Source organism: Salvelinus fontinalis, chromosome 6 (genome assembly GCF_029448725.1).
Source record: "Salvelinus fontinalis isolate EN_2023a chromosome 6, ASM2944872v1, whole genome shotgun sequence".
NCBI classification, from domain to species: Eukaryota; Metazoa; Chordata; class Actinopteri; order Salmoniformes; family Salmonidae; genus Salvelinus; species Salvelinus fontinalis.
The window spans coordinates 19,457,622-19,485,118 of record NC_074670.1 but is presented as its reverse complement, the minus strand read 5'-3'; the positions used below and the strand labels follow the sequence as shown (position 1 = coordinate 19,485,118).

The following is a 27,497-nucleotide window of genomic DNA, read 5'->3' as shown; positions in this document are numbered from 1 at the left end:
CCAACCTAGACTAACCTACAAATTATCCAACCTAGACTAATTTACAAATTATCCTACCTAGACTAACCTACAAATTATCCTACCTAGACTAACCTACAAATTATCCTACCTAGACTGACTAACAAATTATCCAACCTAGACTAACCTACAAATTAACCTACCTAGACTAACCTACAAATGACCCTACCTAGACCTTCAAGTGAGTACAGCATTCTACTTTAGGCTGTAAACTGCAGTAAAAATGTCATTCGAGTAATGTCCCAAAAGCCCTGCAATTTGAATGTTTCATTCCATTCCATTCATTTGGATCAGTTGTGGATGTACCCTCGACAGTTTGTGCCTCTAGAAAGATACAGTAGCAGGCCAGCCTGGCTGTATTTTTACTTCTGATGCTGAGATGTGCTGTCTGTTGCGGATCATCATTCTCCCAAGTTGTCCTATAATAGTCTGGCCACATAGGCCTGCAGGATGCTCCTAGCAGGCCCAGTTCTTCAGGACGTCTGAACCCCTGTTCTGCCTCTAGTGGCTATTCCTCACACACCTAGAACCATAACGCTTCAATGTAGCCCACATATTTCTCATTTAACTTTGAACATGTATTACCTTTTATGTGTGGCAGTCACAATGTTTAATCTGATTATGCTACTTCAGAAGTCTCCTGCAGGCTACCTGCGCACACGCCTGTCCACTCCACTCTAATATAATTCCAGCATCCAAACTGTGCACCGGCCATTTGAGGAATGGAAAAAGACATCTGTTACAAAAACACCAAAAAGTTTAATAACATTCGGAGATTGACAAGTCAAGCCTTCGATACTGCGTACAAGGTAGGGAGGGATTGTTTTTTGTTTGTCGAGAAGATTGACATACTCTATTTGATTGTGGTGTTGAAAATACAAACCATAACGTTGAAGCGGTAATCGGTATGCAGGTATGCTTTGGTACTGGTTGTGTGGTGCACTGGCACAGAAACCTGTTATTGGAAAATTTGTTGCATATATTTTAAATAATTATAAATATAGCATTACATGTTGAAAATCTGACTCTCCCTAGCTGATCATTGTTTGCAGCCGGCTCTGATCATACTGTAATGAATCATCGACTGTCCCACAAAAGCATGCTGAACTGGTAAAGTTGATATCCCAGTACATTTCCAACTGTCCCTTAGTATCAGTAAATAATACAATATTTAATATATGGGCTGTTAACGATATTCTGATTCATAATATCAAAAATGTTTGGATTCATTTGAAGAATTACAGTATCTCCTCTACTTCATGGGGAGTATTTAGGAAAGTGAAACATCAAATGTATCACACAGGTATTAAGTATCATCCCCAAAAAGGCAAAGAGAACCACCTCCCTTGAAACCCCTACTGATAGTCTCTCTCCTCCTACCTTTCACCCCTTTCTCCCACTCCCTCTCTCTATCCTGTCATGTCATTGGTGTAAGTGAGAATGTATTCTCAGTCAACTCACCTGGTAAGATAAGGAATATATTTTTTTTTTAAGTTGAGGCCTGGGAACCCATCCACATGTGCCAGAGCCTGGGCTAACAGTGCATCGTGGTGGGAGGAGGGCTGGGGGAGGGGGTGCAGGGAGGTCGGGAGCATAAAAGCGCCTTTCTTCTCCTCCCTTGACTCGTCCTTTGAAGAGTGAACAGAGGGGTTGCCAAGGCGATGAGGTTGGTCTGTCTCCCACTGCGTGGTCCGGGAAGAGCTGCAGCTTGTTCTGACATTTACCCAGCCTGGGTTAGGGAGGGAGGGAAATGGAGGACAGAGAGAAGAGGGGGGAAGATAGAGAGAGGGAGGGAAAAGAGAGATGAAAAGAGTGGGAGAGGGAGGAGGCAGTTGCACCTGTAACATCAGGGGGGGTTGACTCTCGTTCTCTTGGCAAATTAGCTGTCTCTCCATTTATCTGTGCTTTTTATCTTCACTTTTCTCCATTCAGACTCTATTTCTGGCCAACTCTTTTATGTGGTCTTTCATTGAGAAATGGCAAAGAGACAATTAGACTAAAATAATCCTATCTCGAACACACATGGACCCAAGCCCTGAGACTGAGAACAGCATGCTGAAACTGAAACACACCACGGTGATGGGCAGTTTACTACACAAAGTGCTACGATGCTCAACGCTTTCGTTTTCCAACACAGGAAAAGTTCTAGCTGAGTAAAAGAACTCACAAGTAGATGCCAGAATGTTTCTTTATAGTTTGCAGCCTTTTACTGTGTGTTTTGCAGATGAGAGGATAGTGGTTCTCCCACTCACCATGCATCCACCCATGGTGTCAGCCCAGCCGGCAGGCCTCCTAAGCCCCTCAAAGTGACGTCAAAGGCCCCCGGCATCTCAAACGGCCCCTCTGTCATATGAAGGTGCATTCAAAAGCAATCTGTGTTTCCGCTTAATAGATAAATGGTGCCTTCAGACGACCCATATCTCACAAATGCAAGCTGAGCAACAGGCAGAGGGGGAAATGTGTGGCATGGCGTGGGCAGAATACACAAGCTGCCAGTACGCTCTATTCTACAGTGCACACACATGTATATCCACGTTACCCTTCTAATGAAATGGTTAGCATGTGACAACACACAAAGAGAAGGACAATAGGAGGAGGGAATTCAATATAATGTGTCACAGTGGCACCAGTCTGGTTGGTATCAAAGATGCGACACATTATTCAGTAAAGTGGCGGTAGTTAGTGTGCAGCAGGTCCATATGCGGCGCTTTATGAACTTGAGAAAGACTATGCTAATGTGGAGTGTTTATGGAGAGACAGTGGAAGTACACAAGGCCCTCTGTCAGTTGCAAATGAGCTGCGTACTTCCTTGGCAGTAGAGAGATACTCTCTCTCTCTCTTTAAGCCTCCCTCTGATTTTCGGGAAATCTTAATGAAGATGGGGGGTTCTATAGGAATGCAAATGCTCAATGCTACAGTAACCCCCCTCTCTCTTCTTGAAAGTGAGTGAGCGCACAACCACACACGCACGCACACACACACAGACACGCACAGTCACACAAACACACCATCCCCCTCCTTTCTCCCCTCTTCATCTCTCGACATCATAAACATGCTGGAGCTATAGAGCTTCATCTCTGGGCTTGAGAGAGACAGAGATCGTGACATTCCTACATCTGACGAGTAAAAGTAACATTCCCGACAGTGATAATGATTTATCTTAAAGTGAGAAGGAGTAGCTGTTGTTGTGGAAATGTTAGCTGTACTGGTACTCACAGGTGGTGCTAGTATAGCTACAAGTGGTAGTGCTAATGTTGTAGTCATAGTGGTAATGGCAATGTAGGTCATTGTAAGATAATGGCCATGTCAGTCATTGTAAGATAATGGTCATGTCAGTCATTGTAAGATAATGGTCAGTCAATGTAAGATCACATGATAATGGTCATGTCAGTCATTGTAAGATAATGGTCAGTCAATGTAAGATCACATGATAATGGTCATTTCAGTCATTGTAAGATAATGGTCATTTTAGTCATTGTAAGATAATAGTCAGTCAATGTAAGATCACATGATAATGGTCATGTCAGTCATTGTAAGATAATGGTAATTTCAGTCATTGTAAGATAATAGTCAGTCAATGTAAGATCACATGATAATGGTCATGTCAGTCATTGTAAGATAATGGTCATGTCAGTCATTGTAAGATAATAGTCAGTCAATGTAAGATCACATGATAATGGTCATGTCAGTCATTGTAAGATAATGGTCAGTCAATGTAAGATTACATGATAATGGTCATGTCAGTCATTGTAAGATAATGGTCATGTCAGTCATTGTAAGATAATAGTCAGTCAATGTAAGATCACACGATAATGGTCATGTCAGTCATTGTAAGATAATAGTCAGTCAATGTAAGATCACATGATAATGGTCATGTCAGTCATTGTAAGATAATGGTCATTTCAGTCATTGTAAGATAATAGTCAGTCAATGTAAGATCCCATGATAATGGTCATGTCAGTCATTGTAAGATAATGGTCAGTCAATGTAAGATCACATGATAATGGTCATGTCAGTCATTGTAAGATAATGGTCATTTCAGTCATTGTAAGATAATAGTCAGTCAATGTAAGATCCCATGATAATGGTCATGTCAGTCATTGTAAGATAATGGTCAGTCAATGTAAGATCACATGATAATGGTAATTTCAGTCATTGCAGGATAATGGTCATGTCAGTCATTGTAAGACAATGGTAACGTTAGTCATTGTAAAATAGTGTCAGTCATTGTAAGATCACAGCCATACTTGGGGGACAAAGTATCTCCTTCTACAACTAGCTAGTTATTTACTTATCCAGTTCAGGTTCCCACGAGCTACTTCCCAGCCATCCCTCTCTCCTCAGTCCTCAGTGACTGTGTCCATCTCTGCAGTGCCTGGAAAGAAAGAAAAGAAAAAGAATGACTGATTTCCAGCGACCCCCCCGACATGTTCCCCGATCAGTCTTATCAGCAGCCCGAGGCACTATTCCACAGACCAATGGGGGTCTCAAATTTGTTCCTCTCAGAAGCACGTCCCACCTGGCCCTGTGGTCCCGGGGGGTCAGTGTGTGTGGAGCGAGGCAGAAGTTGGGGATTTGAAGCGGGAGGATACAGAGATGTACCCAGAGGGGCCCTCAGCACCCTGAGACTGCTGATTGCATTGCCACCACTAATATATGCTAATGCATTCATCTCCAAAAGCGCCCGTGATTATTTAGAGTTCCTCAGCAACTGTTTTAGATTTCGCTCGCTTGCCTTTTTATGCAAAGACCCTTTTTTTCTCTTTTCTCCATCGGCAGAGTGCACTTGCAGAGTTGCGGGAGATAAGGGGGGAGAGAGTAGAAATTCAGAAGATCATTGAATACTTTGCCCTCTATGTTAATGTGCCCTTGATGTGAGAGTGAATGCAAATAAAAACATGTCTACTTTTTGGGTCGGAAAATAGGAAAAAGAGAGATTTTATTCACTTACATGTTGCAATTTTACAAAATTCTGATGGGAAGAATATACAGTAATACATTAAAATACAAAATCCATCTTCCTCTTAGCCTTTTAAATGGCATTTTTGTTTTATTAACAGGGTGATTGCACTCTCTCCCCTCATCCATAAAAGCTAGTGTCTCTGTTTGTGTTCTGAAACCGACACCAGTTGTCTCTGGTATTGGGTGAAGCGTGCATCATCATCGTTGTGATGCTGCTGTGTCGTTCCACTTTGCTATCTGAGAGGCTTGCATTCCGGCTGGCGTTCTGGCTGGCCTGCATCCTGGCCCGGCTGCGGTGGTGCTGTGAAGCAGCACCGTTGAGGGGATATCAGCGTAATACCAGACTGAATATGTTAGAGCATATTCCCTCTAATCCTGAGCACGGTGTAATCGGAGGAGACTGGGGCTCTTTACTCTGACAGGCCCGTGCACACGCACACGCCAGGGGACCACATCACCGGGGAGAGGCCAATGTGTGTGTTTGTGTGTGTGTGTCTCTGAGAGGGTGGTGGATACAGGGAGGTAGAGGAATAGAGTGGTAAAGTGTGGAGAAAGGCGGTGAAGAAAGGAAGATGGGAGGAGGTATGAGGGGTCGAAGAGAGAAGAGGGGAGGTGAGGGGAGGAGAGAGGAAGAGAGAAGAGAGAAGGCTTGCTTAATGTAAACAGAGTGAGGCACAGGGAGGGGACAGAGGTAAGCCTGAAGACAAGCAGAAGAAAATGAGCTTGAGGGGAAAAATAAATCAGAAAAATGTAAAAAAGGAAAATAGACAAAATCACAGTGAGATTTAAAAAAAGGATTTGGAAAGCCGCAGGGATTTTCAGACAATTTTGAGAAGATATCTGGAAATGATAGTGCTGCCCATATGCGCTTCAGAGACCAGCATCTGCAGCATTAATTACAATTGTACCTCCTCTCCCCCCCCACCAGCCCACCCCTGCTTCTCCACCACCTGTTTCCTTTCCAGGGTAGTCGCTGTACGTGAGTGAAATCCAGGAATCTGCTTCCATCCACCAACCACCACGCCTGACGTAACTGGAGAGTAAAGCCCAGGGAGGGACAGGCATGCCTCCCTCCCTCCCTCCCTCCCTCCCTCCCTCCTGTCTCTCTCCGTCAACCCCCAGCGGGTATCTTGATGTCCAATCTATTATAGTGAGACACAGAGCAAATAAAAACTCTCTTTCAACTGAAACGCTTTAGCCCTGTGCTGTGCTAGGCTGTGCTTTATTTTTGTCCTGTTGCTGAATTGAATTCAGCAATTCAACCATAATATCACAATGGAAAGATTGTCAGGACCTGTGCAGGGAAATACGTGTTTGTTGTGTGTGCCTATGTCGGTTCTAAGATGCAATGAAGATTGCTATGTGGTGTTTTTATCATGTATAGCTATTAATCACAAAGATTACATCTGCTGAATAGGGATTGTTTTCGTTCCCCTTTCATGTAATAGGAGAGGTTAAACAGTGTTTTACGAGATTCAACCTAACAAAACATTAATACGAATAAACAGGCCTAAACAACCTTCAGATTGTGGGTTTGAGAGGCAAGAGTTGTAAGAGGCATCCTACCCAGATAGGGCAGTAGGGAATGGTAAGCTATCCAATGTCCACAACAGCGTTGTGCAGTGTCAGAGGTCTTGGCAAGAAAGATTTGCAAAGAGGATTTGTGGTTGAAAAGCATGAGATCAACTCTAAAAGTCGGCCGATTTCTCTCTAAAGTTAAACTGGTAAAGGCCTTAGGGCTTATCTGAATGGATCCCGTAGCTGGGGTGGGGGTGGGAATGAGGGACGGGGGAGTTGAGAAGGCATGACAAGCTTCTTAGCATCAAAGATCTCTACACCACAGAGCACACTCTGAAAACAGTTTTGCCTCTCTGCTTAACTTCTCTCCACTTTCCTGCTGGCCCCAACCACTACTGTTTTTTCAACAGATCAATTAAATAATTTAGTGTACATTTAGTCATTACGACCACTGGTTCTGGAAAAATGGTATGGATTCCAAAAGTCCTAGTCCGACCCGTGTCAGTCAAAGAGAAGGGAAGTTAAGAGACAGAAACTACAATCAGCACATCTCCTCTCCATTCCTCCAAGACAGACTGCCAGGCTGTGGCCCTTTCCTGCTGTCATCTCCATACCTGCATGCCCCTCCCTTCATCACAGCACCCTGGCAGGGTTTAGGTAGATGTGGGGTGCTGAGATAGAGACGGTGGCCAAGGACAGTCGAGATGGATGCGAGAGCAAACCACCGTGAAAAATAATAATAACAGTAATGGTAACAAACAACAAAATAGTGGTAGCGAGAAAGAGAGAGAAAATTGCATTTCCTTTTTTTCCCTCTTCCATCTGACCTCCAGCTGAGATTTGGATGCTTTACTTCTTGCGGTGATGTCGGGATCCAAATAGCTACAGCGAATAAACAAGATTAGTGATTTGGACATGCCAGTAAATCTTATCATATTGGAGCAGAGAGGGAAGCAGGGAAACAGGACCAAAGCAATGGGGTCGGCAGAGGCCAAGACACAGGCAGAGACGGACGCATGAAACAATCTATCCTTTTCTTGTTTCTACTCTCGTCTTTTGTTACTCACACTGGAGAGATGGAGAGATGGTGATACTATATTCCGGCAGCAGAAATTGCAACTTTTGTTCTCCACGGGCTCGTGACTTGGTCAAGTCCTCTGTTCTAGATACAGTATTTCCACTCTCAGTGTGAGATAGAGGCGTACTGTGAAGAAGTGCTGGGAGGCATCATCTCAGAGAAGCATGGAGAGATACCCCCCAGTGGGGGCTCCGTCTCGTTTTTCTTACCGTATCAAAAAAACATGTCTTACCCCAAGACCATCATCAAAACCTCTTTATAGAATGAAAGAGCAAGTGAAAACAGAGCTCATTGTCAGAAACTATTCCACCAATGCGTTTTCGGTTGGTTGTTTCATCAGTTGAAATAGCCAGTTGATGTGGACAATATGGGCTGGCGATGGGGAATCTGAGGAGGGTCTTTGAGCCCAGATTCCAGCCTAATTGTCTTGCTCAGTGTGAAAGGATACGGCACAAAGCCTCTTGACATTAAGCAGCCTGGAGGCTTAGCTAGCGCCCACTACCGGGTTGGTCTTGGGCTGGTCTTGGGCTATGGGGTACGGATGGATAGCACACTTGGGCAGCAGGGTCTGTTACTGACTGTGGGCACCAGTGGTGCAGATGGAAGATCAGGAGTGGGTTTGGAGTGATTCCTGATGGAGAGAAAATGTCAAAACAAGTCCAACTAAATCATCAGTTATCAAGGCAGATATTTTGGAGACTATCGCCAGATGTAGAAATTGTTCAAAGGGAAAATTAGATATGGGATTTGGGGTTTTGACATACTGTAGAATCATCACTGTCTATACTTAAGTATACTTAAGAGTAACAATAAGGGGTAATCGCGATAAGGATTTAGGTCTGTCACAGTGTCTTGGCATTAGTACATGAGGGTGAGGGAACAACAATATCTTTGACATGAACATGAAAAAACAGATTATGAAGAATAACAGTCTGGGGCCCTCCCTGCTACATGCAGGAATGACAACAAAAAAGAAACGATAAAAATACAGATTTTTCTGTTTCTCTGTCGGTGAACAGACGTTGATCTCTTCAAATCCCTGTGTATCTCATGGTAAATCCTAGTAATGTGGATTAGGACCTGTACAAATATATATGCATAGTTATATCACAGGAACAGATTGGGCCAGACTTCCCTACAAAACAAATCCTCACAGATACAAGCCCGGGAAAAAACAGGAATTACTCCAAATTAAGGCCTAGAATAGCAACAGTCCCTGTCATCGCCCTTCATGTCTGCCTAGTGCCTAAAACACGCACAAATTCACTCACTTACACACACACACTGTGCAGGCCTGGAACACACCGTCCCATCCATTTAGTCCAAGCTCTCTGTAGCCCACGTCACTTCCTGTCCATTAGGGCGAGCTTTTCTCCCAGCATGCAAGCAAATCCCCTCCACTTTGGACTCATCGCTGTATAAAGAGCCACAGCTGCTCCTCTCTCTCTCTCTCTCTCTCTCTCTCTCTCTCTCTCTCTCTGCTTTCTCTTTCCCTCTCCCTCAGCTTTTTCTCTCTCACTCTCTCTCTCTCTCTCTCCCTCTCTTCTCTCTCCCTCTCTCTCCCTCTCTCTCTCTCTTTCTCGCTCTCTCTTTGCACACACACACACACACACACACACACACACACACACACACACACACACACACACACACACACACACACACACACACACACACACACACACACACACACACACACACACACACACACACACACACACACACACACACACAGATGCCAATATGGATGCAAACAAACACAGAGAGACACACGCACAGTATACTCCCACGCACAGACCTTTGCGCCCACATTCACTCAAACCACAGCATCATAACATATATGTTCACATTACTGTGTGTAATTAATGCATGTTACATACCACATAGTGGTCAACCTTCTTATAGGGTGAATAACACTGATAGACCTGACTTATATCTCAGGAGGCTGGTTAACTTACGTTGGATTGGTTGGTATATTCATCGATAGTCATTAGGATACACATGAAAACACCATATTGAAAGTTTACTTCAACAGTTATATAATAAACAAACTTTCCAAGGAAAAGTAACAGTAAGGTAAATCCATTCACTTTTTGACGGCACTATTTTTTATTTGAACGTAACCTTCCATACATATTTGAAGTGCTCAGAAATGGCATTTTTGGAACTGAACGCCAAAACATTCAAGAGAGAAAAGTGCTCAAAGTCTACCTATTTTATATACCCCCTAATACCATGAGACATCCTTGTCTTTATCACTGGAAATATAAACAGTTGAGATTGATATGATTTAAAAGCAGACTGTCAAAATGTTTAATATTTTATTGAGAATAAAAACAAAGTTTTGTTATATAAATTATTAAATGTTTTAACCATAAATGTAAATGATCTAAAATCACATGAACTCCGATTTTTCTTCATATTCGCATATGTTGTACCATATTTTACATCCTCTGAGGTTTTTGTGTTGTGCACGCCATTGGTTGAGACTCAACATGCTCTTGGCTAATACGTACTAAAATGTAGACTTTAGACACACATCAAAGACTGTTGACTTCAATGGCTATATCTGTTGTTTTAAATTATACTCTCAATCCTCCATAGAAAACCTATTGAAATAATAGAAATATAGATAATAGAATAGACATGACCATGGTGGGTGGACCGGCGGCCATCTTTGTGGTAGTAATGAGAAGTTAAAATGTAAATTAAATTTAAAGTTGCAATATGTAACTTCTTAGACCACCCGACCCAATTCACATAGAAATGGGTGTTCCCGGGTCCCATGGGTCTCCCGGGTGGCGCAGTGGTCTAGAGCACTGCATCGCAGTGCTAGCTGTGCCACCAGAGTCTCTGGGTTCACGCCCAGGCTCTGCCGCAGCCGGCCGCGACCGGGAGGTCTGTGGGGCGACGCACAATTGGCTTAGCGTCGTCCGGGTTAGGGAGGGTTTGGCCGGTGTGGATATTGTTAAGTGTAAAGTGTGTAAAGTGTATATTGTAAAGTGGTTGCTCCACTGGATATCATAAGGTGAATGCACCAATTTGTAAGTCGCTCTGGATAAGAGCGTCTGCTAAATGACTTAAATGTAAATGTGTTATAGATCCGTCATTCTCATTGAAAGCAAGTCTAAGTAGTGGTAGATTTGTTCTATGTGCACTATTTCTATTCTAGTATCTTTAAGTTTCAGTTTTGTACACCAGCTTCAAACATCTGAAAATAAAATATTTTTGGTTATGGAAAATATATTTCACAGAGGTTTAGATGGTATGATTCTCTACACTATACTTGCTTGTTTTGTACGATAAACTGAAATTAGGCGTACTATTACAATTTTAGCAACCTGGAAATGACAGAGCGATTTCTACATAGTGCATCTTTAAATGTCAATGGTGTACCAGCTAAATTGCAGTGGTCTGAAGGGATAGGTCCATTCCATGAATTCAATGATTGAAATGACACCCACCCTGTATTCAAGAGCATCTTGTGTCTCAACCAATGGCGGGCATAACACAAAAACCTGAGATGATGTAAAGTAGGGTCTAAGCTACAACATATGTGAATATGTTACAAATCTTGTACTGATGTGTTTTTAGATAATTGATGTTAAATCTAAAAATAAATCCAAATTTTTATTCAAAACATTTTTTTCTATAAATGATCAAATACAGTAGTTTGACAACCTGTTTGTAGGCTTTGAAATGATATCAAACTCAATTGTTTTTCTTTTCCAGTGATGAAGACATAGATGTCTCATGGTATGGTGGGGTATGGAAAATGGGTGAGCTTTGAGCACCTCTATCTCCTGACTGGTTTGGCATTCAGGTCCAAAAAGTCACTTTCTAACCACTTCTTCCATGGGCAAACATGTATGGAAAGTTTTGTTTAAAATTAAAGGAATACTTTCAAAAGTGATTGAATTCACATGGAATTATTCAGTATAACATTCTGGAATGTTCTCTGAAAAGAAAAGAAAAACACAGACGCTCAAGACATCCACTACAAACACTATGTTGAAGATATGTCAATATTCCCCAGAAGCTGGAGAAATAAATAAATTAGGAATTCCATCCCCACCACATGCGCTGAACACCTGCTCAATCCTGGGGACTTCTGTGTACCAAGCTGTGTAGTTTTTATCTCCAGAATAAATAGCAGGTGAAAACGTGAGTTTTCTCCCGACTCTGCCAGGAGCCACAGCATCTGTCGGCTGACAGTGAGCATAAGGCCCAAGCACTGCCCAAATAACGACTAGACCAGATCACTGCGACTTAGGCATTTAAAACCTGTTTAGGATAATATCAGTAAATATATTGCAATTGTCTCCAGTAATTCACTGGACTCTTTCCCCCCTGGGACAATCCCTATCTGATACCTTTTGATCCCAAACTGGATTATGTGGGACTAATACACGCCGATGCCTTCCGTTTACAGTGTGTGTGTGTGCGTGTGTGCGCGTGTGCATGTGTGTATGTGTGTGTGTGTGAAGGGTGGAGAGGAGGTTACAATATAATAGAGAACTATGATCTGATCCTGCCATAAATGACCATGTTTATTGAATGCCATGGTGAAACATTTAATGAGTTCAAATTGCAGCTTGGAATGATGAATATTTCCTGCCACTAGTTGGTGTTGGTGCAAACAGATCGCTGTTTGATTTCCTTACTTGCAAGCTCAGCGGACTATTGAATGATTGGACCAGAGAAAAACGCACTTAAACCTGACAAGACCCAAGCTATTACAGCAGACGGCCCTTGAGGTCAAGGTAACATTGTGTGAGTGTGAGACCGGGTGATTGTGTGTCCTAATCTGTATGATGTGTTTGCCTCAGATGATATGTGTGTGTGTGTGAATGTATACTGGTGTGTACGTGTGTAACTGTGTGTTTGTACTGACTGAGAGCCGGTGAAGGTACTGTATGTGTGTTGAATATTAAACTGCAGGCGATCTTGTAGAGCTCTGATAAATGCATTTATGGAAAAGTCAGCCCGGCTTTATCTCCTCATTGCAGGTTAGATCGCCAGATAAAAGAATTGGGGCTCCAAAAAATATAAATAAAAAATCAGCGCAGGGAGATAAGAAACCGGCTCCTCGGTGGTTCAGTACCTGCTCCCCTCCCAGCCCACACCGCCTGCCTCCACATTCTGCTGCTCATCGGGATGGCCCCTATCACTAACCCAGGGCCCTTATCAGGCCCATATCACTAACTCAAGGCTCTGTTCAGGCCTTATCACTAACCCAGGGCTCTGTTCAGGCCCTATCACAAAAACAGGGCTCTGTTCAGGCCCCATCACTAACTCAAGGCTCTGTTCAGGCCCCATCACTAACTCAATGCTCTGTTCAGGCCTTATCACTAACCCAGGGCTCTGTTCAGGCCCTATCACAAAAACAGGGCTCTGTTCAGGCCCCATCACTAACTCAAGGCTCTGTTCAGGCCCCATCACTAACCCAGGGCTCTGTTCAGGCCCTATCCCTAACCCAAGGCTCTGTTCAGGCCCCTATCACTAATACAGGGCTCTGTTCAGGCCCCTATCACTAATACAGGGCTCTGTTCAGGCCCCTATCACTAACCCAGGGCTCTGTTCAGGCCCCTATCACTAACCCAGGGCTCTGTTCAGGCCCCTATCACTAATACAGGGCTCTTTTGAGGCCCTATCATTAACCCAAGGCTCTGTTCAGGCCCTTATCACTAATACAGGGCTCTGTTCAGGCCCCATCCCTAACCCAAGGCTCTGTTCAGGCCCTTATCACTAATACAGGGCTCTGATCAGGCCCAATCACTAACACAGGGCCTTGTTCAGTGATATGATGCCATTCTCCCAATGGAACCTGATGGAATGACTCAGACATTCTCCTGTATTGTTCTGCTATGGGGATGTAGAGTACAGTACATGTACTGGTAGCTTATTCCTCACTGTTATCCACCCCACCTCTCCCCATATGCAGAATACTTTTTCATAACCTAAGGCTGCTTTGCTGTGGCACAAACATTTCATGTTACCTTTTTTTGTGGAGGAAATATATTCAAGCAGAATACCTTGAAAGCATTTAACCCCAGCCTCTAACACTTGTATATTCCCTCTCTGAGCCTCACTCACACTTCCTCTCTCTCAGCATCTCTTACTCATTCTATAACAACCCGGTACCTCTCTCTTTCTCTTTATATATCTCCTGTTTTACCTCTCTCTGCGTCTTTCCACATCCCTGGTTCTCTCCCTCTAGCTACCTCGCTACATCATATCTCTCTCTACATCGTCCCATCTCTCTCTCCATCTTTCTCTTTCTCTCTACATCTCCCTCTCTCTTTCTCTCCTCCTCATCTCTCTCTCCATCTTTCTCTTTCTCTCTACATCTCTCTCTCTTTCTCTCCTCCTCATCTCTCTCTCCATCTTTCTCTTTCTCTCTACATCTCCCTCTCTCTCTCCCCTCCTTATCTCTCTCTCCATCTTTCTCTTTCTCTCTACATCTCCCTCTCTCTCTCCTCCTCCTCATCTCTCTCTCCATCTTTCTCTTTCTCTCTACATCTCCCTCTCTCTCTCCTCCTCATCTCTCCCTCTCTCTCTCCAGTGTGCAGGCAGAGCCAGCAGACAGGGTTTCCAGCCTTGGCCCCTGGGGGTGTTGCTGATGGAATGTGTTTGGGAGGCCTGCAGCTTCTCTCTCTCTCTGAGCCGCACAGAAAACGGTCCCACTGGGGTCTGGACCAGTCCCTGTTTACAGCACAGAGGAGAGGCAGCACCATGGAATCACCACTGGCCATCCTAAACACCATACAAAGATAGGTCCACACGACCCCCCCCCCCCCCCCCCTAAGTTAAAACGTTTTACTACTGGATGAAGAAAGAGAGAGAGAAAACCTGCCAATGGCTGAAAGTCTGCTGGCTTACATCCAGTCACGGTGGAAGTCTCTTTTTTAATTCCTGTTTCATGTTCCACCGACATGAGAATTTAATTTATGAGCATGACAGAGGAAGAGATGCCTTTATACTCACAGTAGACACATACACAGACACACCAAAATATAGCAGCCGCTCACAAAGGCACTGGCGAAAGCCTACAATGTAAATATAGAAAGTAGCGCACACACGTACACACACACACAATGCTGTCACAAATTACTGCTAATTCGCTCAGGCTGGGATCTCAGGAGATTAAACTCAGGGTAAATTACAGTATTTTTTGGGTGAGACCCACTGTTTTACACTGACTTCCATTTCAAAATAAAATGTATTGATTTTCACAATTTAGTCACCCGTCGGGTGACCCCGGCAGTTAAATATTCATAAGTCATTAAAAAATAAAAGATGCACATTTTTGTACGTTTGACCTGTTGTAATATACGGCACAGTGTATAATATGCTCAATCCAGCGTACTGTTCCACTCTGAGGTGAAGAGGGTGCTGCGCAGGCGGAAAAACAACATTAACAACTTGCATGTTTCAAGTGGATTAGAACTTGATGAAAGAGACAATGCAATCTCCGCATTTGGCATATAGAGTGTCGGCAAATATCTTCATAACATTACAGTTGTTAGTGTGGTCATTTTATAAATGTATATTGCATATGTATGTATAAATTCATATTGGTTCCTATTATTACATTTAGATAAGATAACTGCACAAAGCAATACAAAAAATGTAACTTGGAAAAGCTATAAAAAACTTTAATTAAAGAACTACTGCTGTTCAGACAACTGGGGAGAAAGAACAGGGTGTATGCCTTGAAAATCCCTTTAAAGAGAGAGAGAAAGAGAGAGAGAGAGATGGAGGGAGAGAGAGAGATGGAGAGAGAGAGAGAGAGAGAGAGATGGAGAGAGATACTATACTAAAACTCTTTAACTTTTTTTATTTTTATTATTATTATTTTTTTAACTATACTATACTAAAACTCTTTAACATCGTCCTTAGCTCTGGCATCTTCCCCAATATTTGGAACCAAGGACTGATCACCCCAATCCACAGAGAGAGAGAGAGAGAGAGAGAGAGAGAGAGAGAGAAAGAGAGAGAGAGAGAGATGGGGAGAGAGAGAGAGAGAGAGATGGAGAGAGAGAGAGAGAGATGGAGAGAGATACTATACTAAAACTCTTTAACTTTTTTTTTTTTTTTAACTATACTATACTAAAACTCTTTAACATCGTCCTTAGCTCTGGCATCTTCCCTAATATTTGGAACCAAGGACTGATCACCCCAATCCACAAAAGTGGAGACAAATTTGACCCCAATAACTACAGTGGAATATGCGTCAACAGTAACCTTGGGAAAATCCTCTGCATTATCATTAACAGCAGACTCGTACATTTCCTCAATGAAAACAATGTACTGAGCAAATGTCAAATTGGCTTTTTACCAAATTACCGTACAACAGACTATGTATTCACCCTACACACCCTAATTGACAACCAAACAAACCAAAACAAAGGCAAAGTCTTCTCATGCTTTGTTGATTTCAAAAAAGCCTTCGACTCAATTTGGCATGAGGGTCTGCTATACAAATTGATGGAAAGTGGTGTTGGGGGTAAAACATACGACATTATAAAATCCATGTACACAAACAACAAGTGTGCGGTTAAAATTGGCAAAAAACACACACATTTCTTCAAACAGGGTTGTGGGGTGACACAGGGATGTAGCTTAAGCCCCACCCTCTTCAACATATATATCAACGAATTGGCGCGGGCACTAGAACAGTCTGCAGCACCCGGTCTCACCCTACTAGAATCCGAAGTCAAATGTCTACTGTTTGCTGATGATCTGGTGCTTCTGTCACCAACCAAGGAGGGCCTACAGCAGCACCTAGATCTTCTGCACAGATTCTGTCAGACCTGGGCCCTGACAGTAAATCTCAGTAAGACCAAAATAATGGTGTTCCAAAAAAGGTCCAGTCACCAGGACCACAAATTCCATCTAGACACCGTTGCCCTAGAGCACACAAAAAACTATACATACCTCGGCCTAAACATCAGCACCACAGGTAACTTCCACAAAGCTGTGAACGATCTGAGAGACAAGGCAAGAAGGGCCTTCTATGCCATCAAAAGGAACATAAATTTCAACATACCAATTAGGATCTGGCTAAAAATACTTGAATCAGTCATAGAGCCCATTGCCCTTTATGGTTGTGAGGTCTGGGGTCCGCTCACCAACCTCACCAACCATCAAACACCAAATTGAGACTCTGCATGCAGAATTCTGCAAAAATATCCTCCGTGTACAACGTAGAACACCAAATAATGCATGCAGAGCAGAATTAGGCCGATATCCACTAATTATCAAAATCCAGAAAAGAGCCATTAAATTCTACAACCACCTAAAAGGAAGCGATTCCCTAACCTTCCATAACAAAGCCATCACCTACAGAGAGATGAACCTGGAGAAGAGTCCCCTTAGCAAGCTGGTCCTAGGGCTCTGTTCACAAACACAAACACACCCCACAGAGCCCCAGGACAACAGCACAATTAGACCCAACCAAATCATGAGAAAACAAAAAGATAATTACTTGACACATTGGAAAGAATTTTTAAAAAAACAGAGCAAACTAGAATGCTATTTGGCCCTAAACAGAGAGTACACAGTGGCAGAATACCTGACCACTGTGACTGACCCAAACTTAAGGAAAGCTTTGACTATGTACAGACTCAGTGAGCATAGCCTTGCTATTGAGAAAGGCCGCCGTAGGCAGACATGGCTCTCAAGAGAAGACAGGTTATGTCCACACTGCCCACAAAATGAGGTGGAAACTGAGCTGCACTTCCTAACCTCCTGCCCAATGTATGACCATATTAGAGAGACATATTTCCCTCAGATTACACAGATCCACAAAGAATTTGAAAACAAATCCAATTTTGATAAACTCCCATATCTACTGGGAGAAATTCCACAGTGTGCCATCACAGCAGCAATATTTGTGACCTGTTGCCACAAGAAAAGGGCAACCAGTGAAGAACAAACACCATTGTAAATACAACCCATAAATATGCTTATTTATTTTAACTTGTGTGCTTTAACCATTTGTACATTGTTACAACACTGTATATATATATAATATAACATTTGTAATGTCTTTATTGTTTTGAAACTTCTGTATGTGTAATGTTTACTGTTAATTTGTATTGTTTATTTCACTTTTGTATAATATCTACCTCACTTGCTTTGGCAATGTTAACACATGTTTCCCATGCCAATAAAGCCCCTTGAATTGAATTGAATTGAATTGAGAGAGAGAGAGAGAGATGGAGAGAGAGAGATGGAGAGAGAGAGAGAGAGAGATGGAGAGAGAGAGATGGAGAGAGAGAGAGATGGAGAGACAGTGAGAGAGTGAGGGAGAGAAAGAGGGAGAGAGAGATGGAGAGAGAGAGAGAGAGATGGAGAGAGAGAGTGGGAGACAGCGAGAGAGTGAGGGAGAGAAAGAGGGAGAGAGAGATGGAGAGAGAGAGAGAGAGAGATGGAGAGAGAGAGTGGGAGACAGCGAGAGAGTGAGGGAGAGAGCGGGAGAAGAGAAATGAATGACAATATAGGGGTGAGTTTTATTCCCTGGATAAAGCTGGGTAAATCTGACCTGTATGAATCCAATATAAAACATTAGGACTATAAAACATTAACCTGTTGGGGATGGGGGCGCTGTTTAGACTATTTATGCTAATGTGGCTAATTTTTTAAACGGCTTCCCACAAAATCCTTGATCGTACAATATGCATATTATTATTATTATTGGATAGAAAACAGTCTATAGTTTCTATAGGAGTTGAAATTTTGTCTCTAAGTGGAACAGAGCCCATTCTACAGCAATTTCCCTGACATGGAGTCAGATTTGAGAAACGTTGGCCACTTTTCTGAAGTCATTTAAAAGGGCTCTGTCGTTGCTATGACTATACGGACACTTCTTACGTCTTCCCCTGGATGCCTTTACGTGATGACGATTCCAACGGGCTCGATTGCTCGTTCACAGGCCCTACAAATGAAAAAAACCTTTAGCTAGCAAGTCTTTTCTTGCTGCGTAACGCGCGTGGAAGACACCGACCCTCTCCTGTTCCAAGCGTTAGTTTAGCCTGTTATATTTCTCCGGTCATCTTTTCACTCGTTATAGGAGTTACAAACATCACAAAGTAGTTAATTTAAAGCGTTTTATAGCAATTTATATCCGTTTAGTGCGATTTTGGGACATTTATTTTTGCAACGATGTGAAAAGTTGGGCACGCTTTTCAGTTCATCCCGAACGTAGTTGACATTTCCACATGGCAAGAGGACAGCTTTCCACCAAAAGACGATTTCTCCCAAGAAAGGATCCTTTGCCCAAGATACTGATGGAAGAACAGCTCAAGGTAGGACATTTTTATTATGATAAATCGTGTTTCTGTCGAAACATTTTAGTGGCTTAGGACGCCATGTTTTTTGACGTAGCTTCGCTTGGCGCAAACTGTATTGAAAAGTAAGGATAAATTAAAAAATGTAATAACGCAATTGTATTAAGAATTAAATTGTCTATCAATCCCTGTCCACCCTATATTTTTTAGTCACGTTTATGAGTATTTATGTATAAGAGTAGATCACTGTCTAAGTGGCGCAAGGACGTTTTCTTTACCAGCTTGTCTACATTTCACATTGTCTAACCATGATTTTGGTGGCTAAATATAAACATTTTCGATCAAACTGTATATGCATGTTGTAATGTGATGTTACAGGAGTGTCATCGGAAGAATTCTGAGAAGGTTAGTGAAAAAATTAATATCTTTTGGCGATGTTGACTTTTATCGCTCACTTTGGCTAGAATCAATGCTGGGCTGCTAATTGCTATGTGCTAAGCTAATATAACGATTTATTGTGTTTTCGCTGTAAGACACTTAGAAAATCTGAAATATTGTCTGTATTCACAGGATCTGTGTCTTTCGATTCGTGTATGCTGTGTATTTTTACGAAATGTTTGATGATTAGTAGTTAGGTAAACACGTTGCTCATTGTAATTATTCTAGTCCATTTGTGATGGTGGGTGCAATTGTAAACTATGCCATATACCTGAAATATGCACTTTTTTCTAACAAAACCTATCCCATACCATAAATATGTTATCAGACTGTCATCTAATGAGTTTTTTTGTTGGTTAGGGGCTATAAATATCTTAGTTTAGCCGAATTGGTGATGGCTACTGGTGTTGGTGGACAAATAAAAGATGGTGGATTATGCTAATGTGTTTTTAGGTAATAGATGTACATCTTTACATATTGTGTCTTCCCTGTAAAACATTTTAAAAATCGGAAATGTTGACTGGATTCATAAGATCTGTGTCTTTCATTAGCTGTATTGGACTTTAATGTGTGAAAGTTAAATATTTTAAAAAAATATTTTTTTTGAATTTCGCGGCACTGGTTTTTCAGTGGGGGGGGGGGGGGGGGGTGCCGCTAGCGCCACGCTGATCCTAGACAGGTTAAGAATGAAACTCAAATCCTCGATGCCTCACTTTTGTGCGAGGGGAAATAAGGGGTAAGCTTAGACTTTTTGCCCTCTGTTTCAATTCTCTCTTCTTCTCTATTTCATTTCTCCATGAAGCTTTTCATGCTTCTGTCATTGCAGGAGAGTGGGACGAGCTGGCACAGTGTGAGTCTACCAATCTTGAGAAATGATGCATTGGATGCGACGCTCCCTGCTGAAACCATGCTGGGGCTGAGCTGTCAACTGGGACACGGCCCAACTCTAATCAACAAACACCAGTTTAAAAGTAGCCATGAGTAGTTTCACAGGGCTGCACCCGAGGGAAGACTTGGAAGGAAGGGATCACTTGGGCTTTTCAGCTGAGGCAGCGAGTATAGACGCTAGTCACCAAGCGCCAACCACTAGCCCCTTGTAGGAAGTCAAGGGAAGGTGACGAGAGGGGAGGAAGATGGGGGAGGAAAGAGGAGGAGGAGACAGGAAACAGGGTTTAGGGAGAGACGCCTACCCTTAATTATCCTGGAGATATGAGCTAGCGTGTGTGTGTGTGTGTGTGTGTGTGTGTGTGTGTGTGTGTGTGTGTGTGTGTGTGTGTGTGTGTGTGTGTGTGTGTGTGTGTGTGTGTGTGTGTGTGTGTGTGTGTGTGTGTGTGTGTGTGTGTGTGTGTGTGTGTGTGTCTGCCAGTCTGTCAGCAGATGGAGGCACACTGAGGTTATCTCTAGGGCCTACGGTGAGAGGCAGACAGAGTATATATTGACTGACAGAAAGAGAACACATAGTCAGACAGACAGACAGACAGACAGACAGACAGACAGACAGACAGACAGACAGACAGACAGACAGACAGACAGACAGACAGACAGACAGACAGACAGACAGACAGACAGACAGACAGACAGACAGACAGACAGACAGCGCTAGCTGCTCATAAGACCACAGCAATAAAGACAACACCCAGGAGGATCCTCATCATGGTTTGTCATCTTAATAATCAGCCTCCCTCCTCCTTCCCTCCCAGAACACCCTTGTCCTCAAAAACACACATCTAAATAACCACCCCTCCCCATCATCTCCCCATCAACGTCAAAAACACAGCCTTCCCCCACCACCAGCACTACCACCCCCTCTCCCTTATTCCAGTTCTCCTTTTATCCTCGTCATTTCATCCTGATCCCTGATTTCTACTGTAAAGCCTTCTCCAGTAGGATAAAAATATGTATATATTTTATTGTCAGATACACCGGATAGGTGCAGTGAAATGTATTGTTTTACAGGGTCAGCTATAGTAGTACGGGCACCCCTGGAGGATATTAGGGTGAAGTGCCTTCTCAAGGGCATTTCAACACATTTTTCGCCTTGTCGGCTCAGGTGTTTGAAGTAGTGACCTTTAGGTTCCTGCCCCAACGCTTTTACCGCTAGGCTACCTGCCGCCCTAAACACCTTGAGGTTAATGAATACCTCTCCTGAATATGCTTAAATAAAACAGGGTTGCAAAACAAGGGGTAACATGGACTACAACAGGAGAAAAGCAAGATAAAAAACTACAGTGGATGAAAAACATCATCCAGGGGCCATGTTAATTTTACAACATTTACCAAAGATCAACAACATATTATTGAGTAATTTATATGTTTGGCAGTATGTACAAGTACAGTAATCCTCAAAAATAATTTGTACAAATATTTACACAAAGAAAATATTCACAATAACTTTTCAAACAAAACTGTCGCCTGCACCTGTCCTCATGCTAGAGAGCTAGGATCAAATAGGAAGTCATGTGACTCAGATATCTGTTATATGATACTATTGACTATTTCATGTTGGGATGGAGTCAAGACACTCTGGAAAACAAGTGGTAACATGGACATGATTACCTACAAGAGAAGAACATCATAACAACCAGAAAACAACAAGGGAACAACAATTGTCTAGAGGATATAATCAGTTGATTGTTGAGGATGGGACTCGCTTGTTATCTCCATGTGATTCAGAATCCAAGAAGAGAGAAAAGAAGAGATGCCGTTAAATCCATTGCAGAAATCACTGTACTTCTCTCTCTCTCTCTCTGATGAAGAGAAATGAGCAGTATGTCTATGCTGTACACATGAGTTATATTGTATTCGCTATTAGCCAATAGATTCAGTGATTGTAATGCTTACTAAGAGTTTCTCAAGCCTGAAGTGAGCCAAGCAGCGATCGTAAATCAGGCCAGCATGGATTAAGTCCAGCTAGGTGATCATATCAGGGAAACCTTTCTCACACTCAGCACCTATAGCTGGCCGGCCCCAGCCCGGCCCGACATTCAGATCCTCTGGCTCTCTGGCATGGCGAGATTTGACACGGAATGCTGACTGTGAGAGCAAATCTTCCCCTGATTCCCATGCCTTTGCCAGAATCCCCCCTCTCTTAATAAAGTAGGTCCGAGTCAAGCAGAGCCAATCTGGGAGAAGAAGGAAAAAAGCCTAAAAATAAGGAAACAGCAAATAAACAAAAAAGACAACAACAAGAAATCAAAAACGTATCTCTTTGTTCCATCTTTGGATGAGCCACAACTAAATGCTTCCAGTCTGATCCGTAGGGGTGGAAATGAGCCTGCGAGCCAAGAAACAGCATTGTCTTTTGGATGAGGAGTTATGAGAAGAAAGCCCCTTGTAGCCTACATACAAGAGTCAGCACGGCGCACAGCTCTCAGCAAAAAAGAAACAGGAACAGTGAGCCGGTGTAATCCACCCAAGACATAAGCTGGGGGGTGTAATTGAAGCAGCGCCGACAGGAGCACACAAAACACAAGATTGGAGATTGAAGGGGTGTGTAGGGAGGGGGCAGGGGAAAATGATTGCAGATGTTTCATTTCCTGTTTTGTTTTTTGGGGACACGGCAAGGCCAGGGTTATAGCGTCACTGCTCCCCGGGTCACTTGTTCTCTCTAAGATGTAGGGGTAAATCCACACCACCTTCCCGCGTAGCGTTTCTCCTAGAGTATCGGCGTCCGTGGTTAGGCCAGTTAATTCCCTCCCAGACACAGTGTTTTCCCTCCTCTTCCCTTCCTCTGTTCTTCCCGTCCTCTGCTGTAAAAACCCGGCATGCATGCACCATCTTCTTCTCCACTCCTCAAAGATTCCAGAGCACCTTGAATGTGTCTCTCCGGAGAGGGAAGAGTAAAAAGAGGGAGAGAGGAAGAGAGAGTGGAAACAGCAGAGGAGAAATGGAGAGAAGGAAGGAAGGAAGGATAGATGTTGGGGGAAAATAAGCAGGTTGTTTGTTTATAATGTTTGCAGTCTGGCCTTTTGATGTACACACCAAAACAACCTGGAGCCCCGAGCCGCCAATCCCACAATCCCACAGGCTGATGTGACAGTCGGCTTGGCAGCCGCCCCGCAACAGGCCAGACTCACCCCACTCCTCCTTCTAGCTATCCTCCGCCCCGTCCTCCACGCACCGCTCCTCGCCATCCTCCTGCCTGGCGTCTCCCGCACCTTCTCCTCCCTTTTCCCTCACTACCCATCCTCCTATCCCACATGCCAGGTCTCAGTTTGCATTCCAGGATCAAACCTCGCCACTCTGCCAACCGCTCTCCCCGCGATGCCAATGCCTTGGCATCGAGCGGGTGCCATAAAACTGGCACACCGTTGCACGGCGGATACTGCTGCCCGCTTACACTCAACTTTATCAAAAAAATAACACCGCCAGAGAAGAGGAGGGGAGAATCCTCTTTGTGTTGCTGCTCCATTAAAGCAGCCCAGAGCTGACTGAGACAATAACACAACATGGCTGTAGAGGCTGTGGTGCTGGAGTCCGATGCAGTGGGGCAGCACCACCAGGCAGGAGTCATGAGCAGCCTTGCCAGACAGAGAGAGAGGGATGGCACCCCATCTAAACCCAGACACCTCCCAAACCAACACCCAATTTCACGGAGAAATTCATAACGATAGTAATGCATATGCTGAATAATAATTGAATAATAACAGTGATTATGATGAGGGGGGCATAATAATAATGACGGTTATATATAGTCATTATATACAACCGTTGCTGGCAGGGGTGTTTGTGATCATCGCCGTCACTGTTCTTTATTGTCTGTCACGGCCGTTAAGAGGCGATAAAAATCAATCGCGGGTGCCCCGCTCTCCCTGCGGCCTGCCAGCATGCCTTGCTCCCTCGCTGCAGTGCTCCCTCCCGTCCAGAGCTCTTGAGGGCGGTGATGGCTCTCCGCAGAGCCCTCTTCCCCTCTCCTCCTTCCCTATCTCCCATCCCTCCCTCCCTCCCCTCTCTCCAACACCACTACTCCTCTATACTCTGCCGTGGGTTGAGATAGCTATCAGGGCGAGGCACGCTTTTAATTGATCTCGGTCACAGTTTAATGTGAGGCGCGGATTAGCTCTTATCACCGCATGAGAGAGAGGAGAGAGTTTTTCGGGAAAAAGAGATCACACTCCCCAACGTTAAAACCCCAGCGCCCTCCTTGAAATGGATGCTCTGGCTCTGGAGCGACCCACATAGACAGGAGAGAGAGAGCCGGCCGGGTGGTTGGAGCAGGAGGGACAGGGGACATCAGGCTGGGCCCTTATCCCAGTGTCGGTGTGACGTGTTGGGGCTGGCTCTAGGCTATTTATGGCCTAGTGTGGAGCTGTAGTGTGGTGCTGGAGCTGGGCCTGCGGCTGTTTAATCACCAACTGTTATATTAGTTGGATTTATAGGACAACCACTTCATATGGAGGTGAAGCATGGGGAGAGATGTGGCGGGGTGAATCACCAGAGAGCCACTGGGGACCATGGGGACGGCCAGAAAGCATGTCTGGGACTCTCTATCTCTCCCATTCATATTGGCATCCATCGTCTGAACTCCTGTTCAATCATACTGCAGTTGTTGCGATTCCCCTTGGTTCAATAAACCGGCAGATAAATAAAGTACAGGGCAGAGCGGACGACGTTAATCAGCGAATTACACAGGTTCAAAACACGGGTGAATATTATGAACATCCTGCTGCGACCACCACACACTCACATCAGTGGAGGCAAAAATAACTTTACTCTTTTTTCTCCGAGGTGAATTTCAAAGTGCTCCTCCACTGTAGTTTAAATGCCAGGGCGACATGAAAAAAAAGAACTGAGAAAAAGCGGCGCAGTGCGCCAACTGGTAGAGATTCAAACCGAATGAGAGGAACGTCATTACAGCTGAATAGAAATGGCAGTGTCCTTGTTTTGTTATTTTCTGTAGGCAAATAAGGCAACGTTGAAAGAAGAAGAGGGAAAGACAATGAAAGGAGGAACAGAAGCTTGGTTAACAGAAGAGTGTGTGACATCAAAGCGGACAAAAGCAGGGGAGGATGTGGGGATGAGGGAGGGATGAGGGAGGGATGAAAGGGGTGGTTGGTGGTAAATCTCCTTTAACACAACATCCCGGTGTGATTTCAGAGGTCTGTTTATACAGAGAGGAAAATCTGTTTGCCATTTTGGTTCATTTAAATGTGGTTCATAGACAGCAGAGTCTGGCGCTCGAGGGGCTGCAGACGAGCAAAACAAATCCAGCTACCCCATGGATCCTCTGCCTCCTCTCTGCCTCCTCTCTGCCTCCTCTCTGCCTCCTCTCTGCCTCCTCTCTGCCTCCTCTCTGCCTCCTCTCTGCCTCTTCTTCCGCTCCTCCGCTCCTCTACTCTCTCGCCTCCGAGGGTTTCCTCCTACAGAGCGTCTCCACTGACAGTAGACTATAGTTCAACAGCCTCTTTACAGTCCCTCCCTCCGCTTTGCTCTGAGTTCCCCAGACAACACTTAGCCCTGAGGATGTATGATGAATCAGTGACAGCTTGATGTTCCATTCGGCCCATGGAGGAAGGGGGAGAGTTGAGGGAGGAGGAGGAGGAGGACTGTTTTGACTGGTGTCAGACATTAGATTAACTTGTTAGACTGAGTGTCAACAGTCGATAGACAATACCATTCTTGGAAAAAGACAAGAGATGTTAAACGGTAGCATACATGAAATCAGGTCTTATTTTCAACGACAAACCCCTCATTGGGGATTGATCGCCCAATAAATCCTGATCCACAAGCTATTGATCAACAAATTGTATAAGCAAATTAAATGAAAACTGTTTTACAACTCCCGATATGAAGCATTAGGGCTCATGCACCAACACACACACAGGTTTATGAGTACACGCCAAATGTCTCGGCATCCTCCGACTTCCCCACCATAAAAATATATTTATGAGAGCATCAGGCCATTGAGCCATGGCATTGTTTGCCATTTTCTCTTCGCTTTATGATTCCATCAACGCTCCAAGATTGATTTGGAGAGCTCTTAACAGAGTCACCCTCCATAAGGAATACATATAATTCAACAACAACACATACTGTGTCTTTTTCTTTATAAAACATACACTCATACTATTACCAGCCCTCAGCAACAAACTAAACCATCCTGGAAAGAGAAAGGATTCTTGGCTTGAGAAGATGGAGAGGTGGGGTGTGGGGGAATGGATGTGGCTGAGTGAGTGTGTTTAGCCAAGTTTCTATTTTTCTTCACCACCACATACAGTGCTAGCAAACACAGAGGGCCCTGTGTTTTTCCTCGCAACAGAGAAAGCAACAGACTGGCACATCAAGGGACACTGCCAACTGAACAATCACCAATCCAGGCTGGCAATTTTCACCCAGTCGTTTCTAATGTCCGTGGCGGGCCAGATGCTCAGAGAATATGCAGGGCAGTCAAACACAGAGAGGCCCAGGCTTTGAACCTGAGCCCAGTGGAGAATTCCTGGGCATCTCTCCTCGCCTGCTTCTGTGTACCGGTATTTTAGTGTGACTGACTGTGTGTGTGGGGTAATGGGGTGTATACTGTATGGGGGATGGTATTTTTATGTGTGTGTGTGTGTGTGTGTGTGTGTGTGTGTGTGTGTGTGTGTGTGTGTGTGTGTGTGTGTGTGTGTGTGTGTGTGTGTGTGTGTGTGTGTGTGTGTGTGTGTGTGTGTGTGTGTGTGTGTGTGTGTGTGTTGTGTGTGTGTGTGTGTGTGTGTGTGTCAAAGCCGTGGGTGTACATGACACATTACCACGGAAGGGGGAGGTGGAGCATCGTGGGCCTGGTATGTGTGGGCTTCTGTTCAGTTGAAGCCCCTTCCTGGCAACAGGGGTCTCTCTGGGCTATGCAGGACCACCGTCGTTACATCCACGCACTCGCACAAGCAGATGGCTAAACAGATGATCTTCGCTCATCCCACTCATGGCCATCCATATTTATTTCATGATGGCTGTGCCCGGAGTCTCCCTCTGACTATCACTTCTCCATGAGTGCTTTGGCAGGGGGAGGGCTGCTGTCGCACAAGCGTTTGAAAAACAAAACTGGCATGAAAGAAGAAGAGAGAGACAACAGAGAGCGAGAGAGAGAGAGAGAGAGAGAGAGAGAGAGAGAGGGGGGGGGGGTGAGAGATGGTGAGAGAGAGAGAGAGCGAGCGAGAGAGAGAGAGAGGGTGAGAGAGACAAGGTGAGAGAGAGAGAGAGAGAGAGAGAGAGAG

The 27,497-nt window shown here is 44.1% G+C and overlaps 1 long non-coding RNA gene across 1 annotated transcript; it reads right to left on the bottom strand.

The window, feature by feature from the left end:
- Positions 1-1,440: 1,440 nt before the first annotated feature.
- LOC129856674 (uncharacterized) lies at positions 1,441-4,625 on the bottom strand. The gene is made up of 3 exons (XR_008759795.1): positions 4,538-4,625; positions 4,310-4,393; positions 1,441-1,747 (listed from the first exon to the last, which is right to left on the bottom strand). It is a non-coding gene; the product is annotated as an uncharacterized LOC129856674 (long non-coding RNA).
- Positions 4,626-27,497: the final 22,872 nt, after the last annotated feature.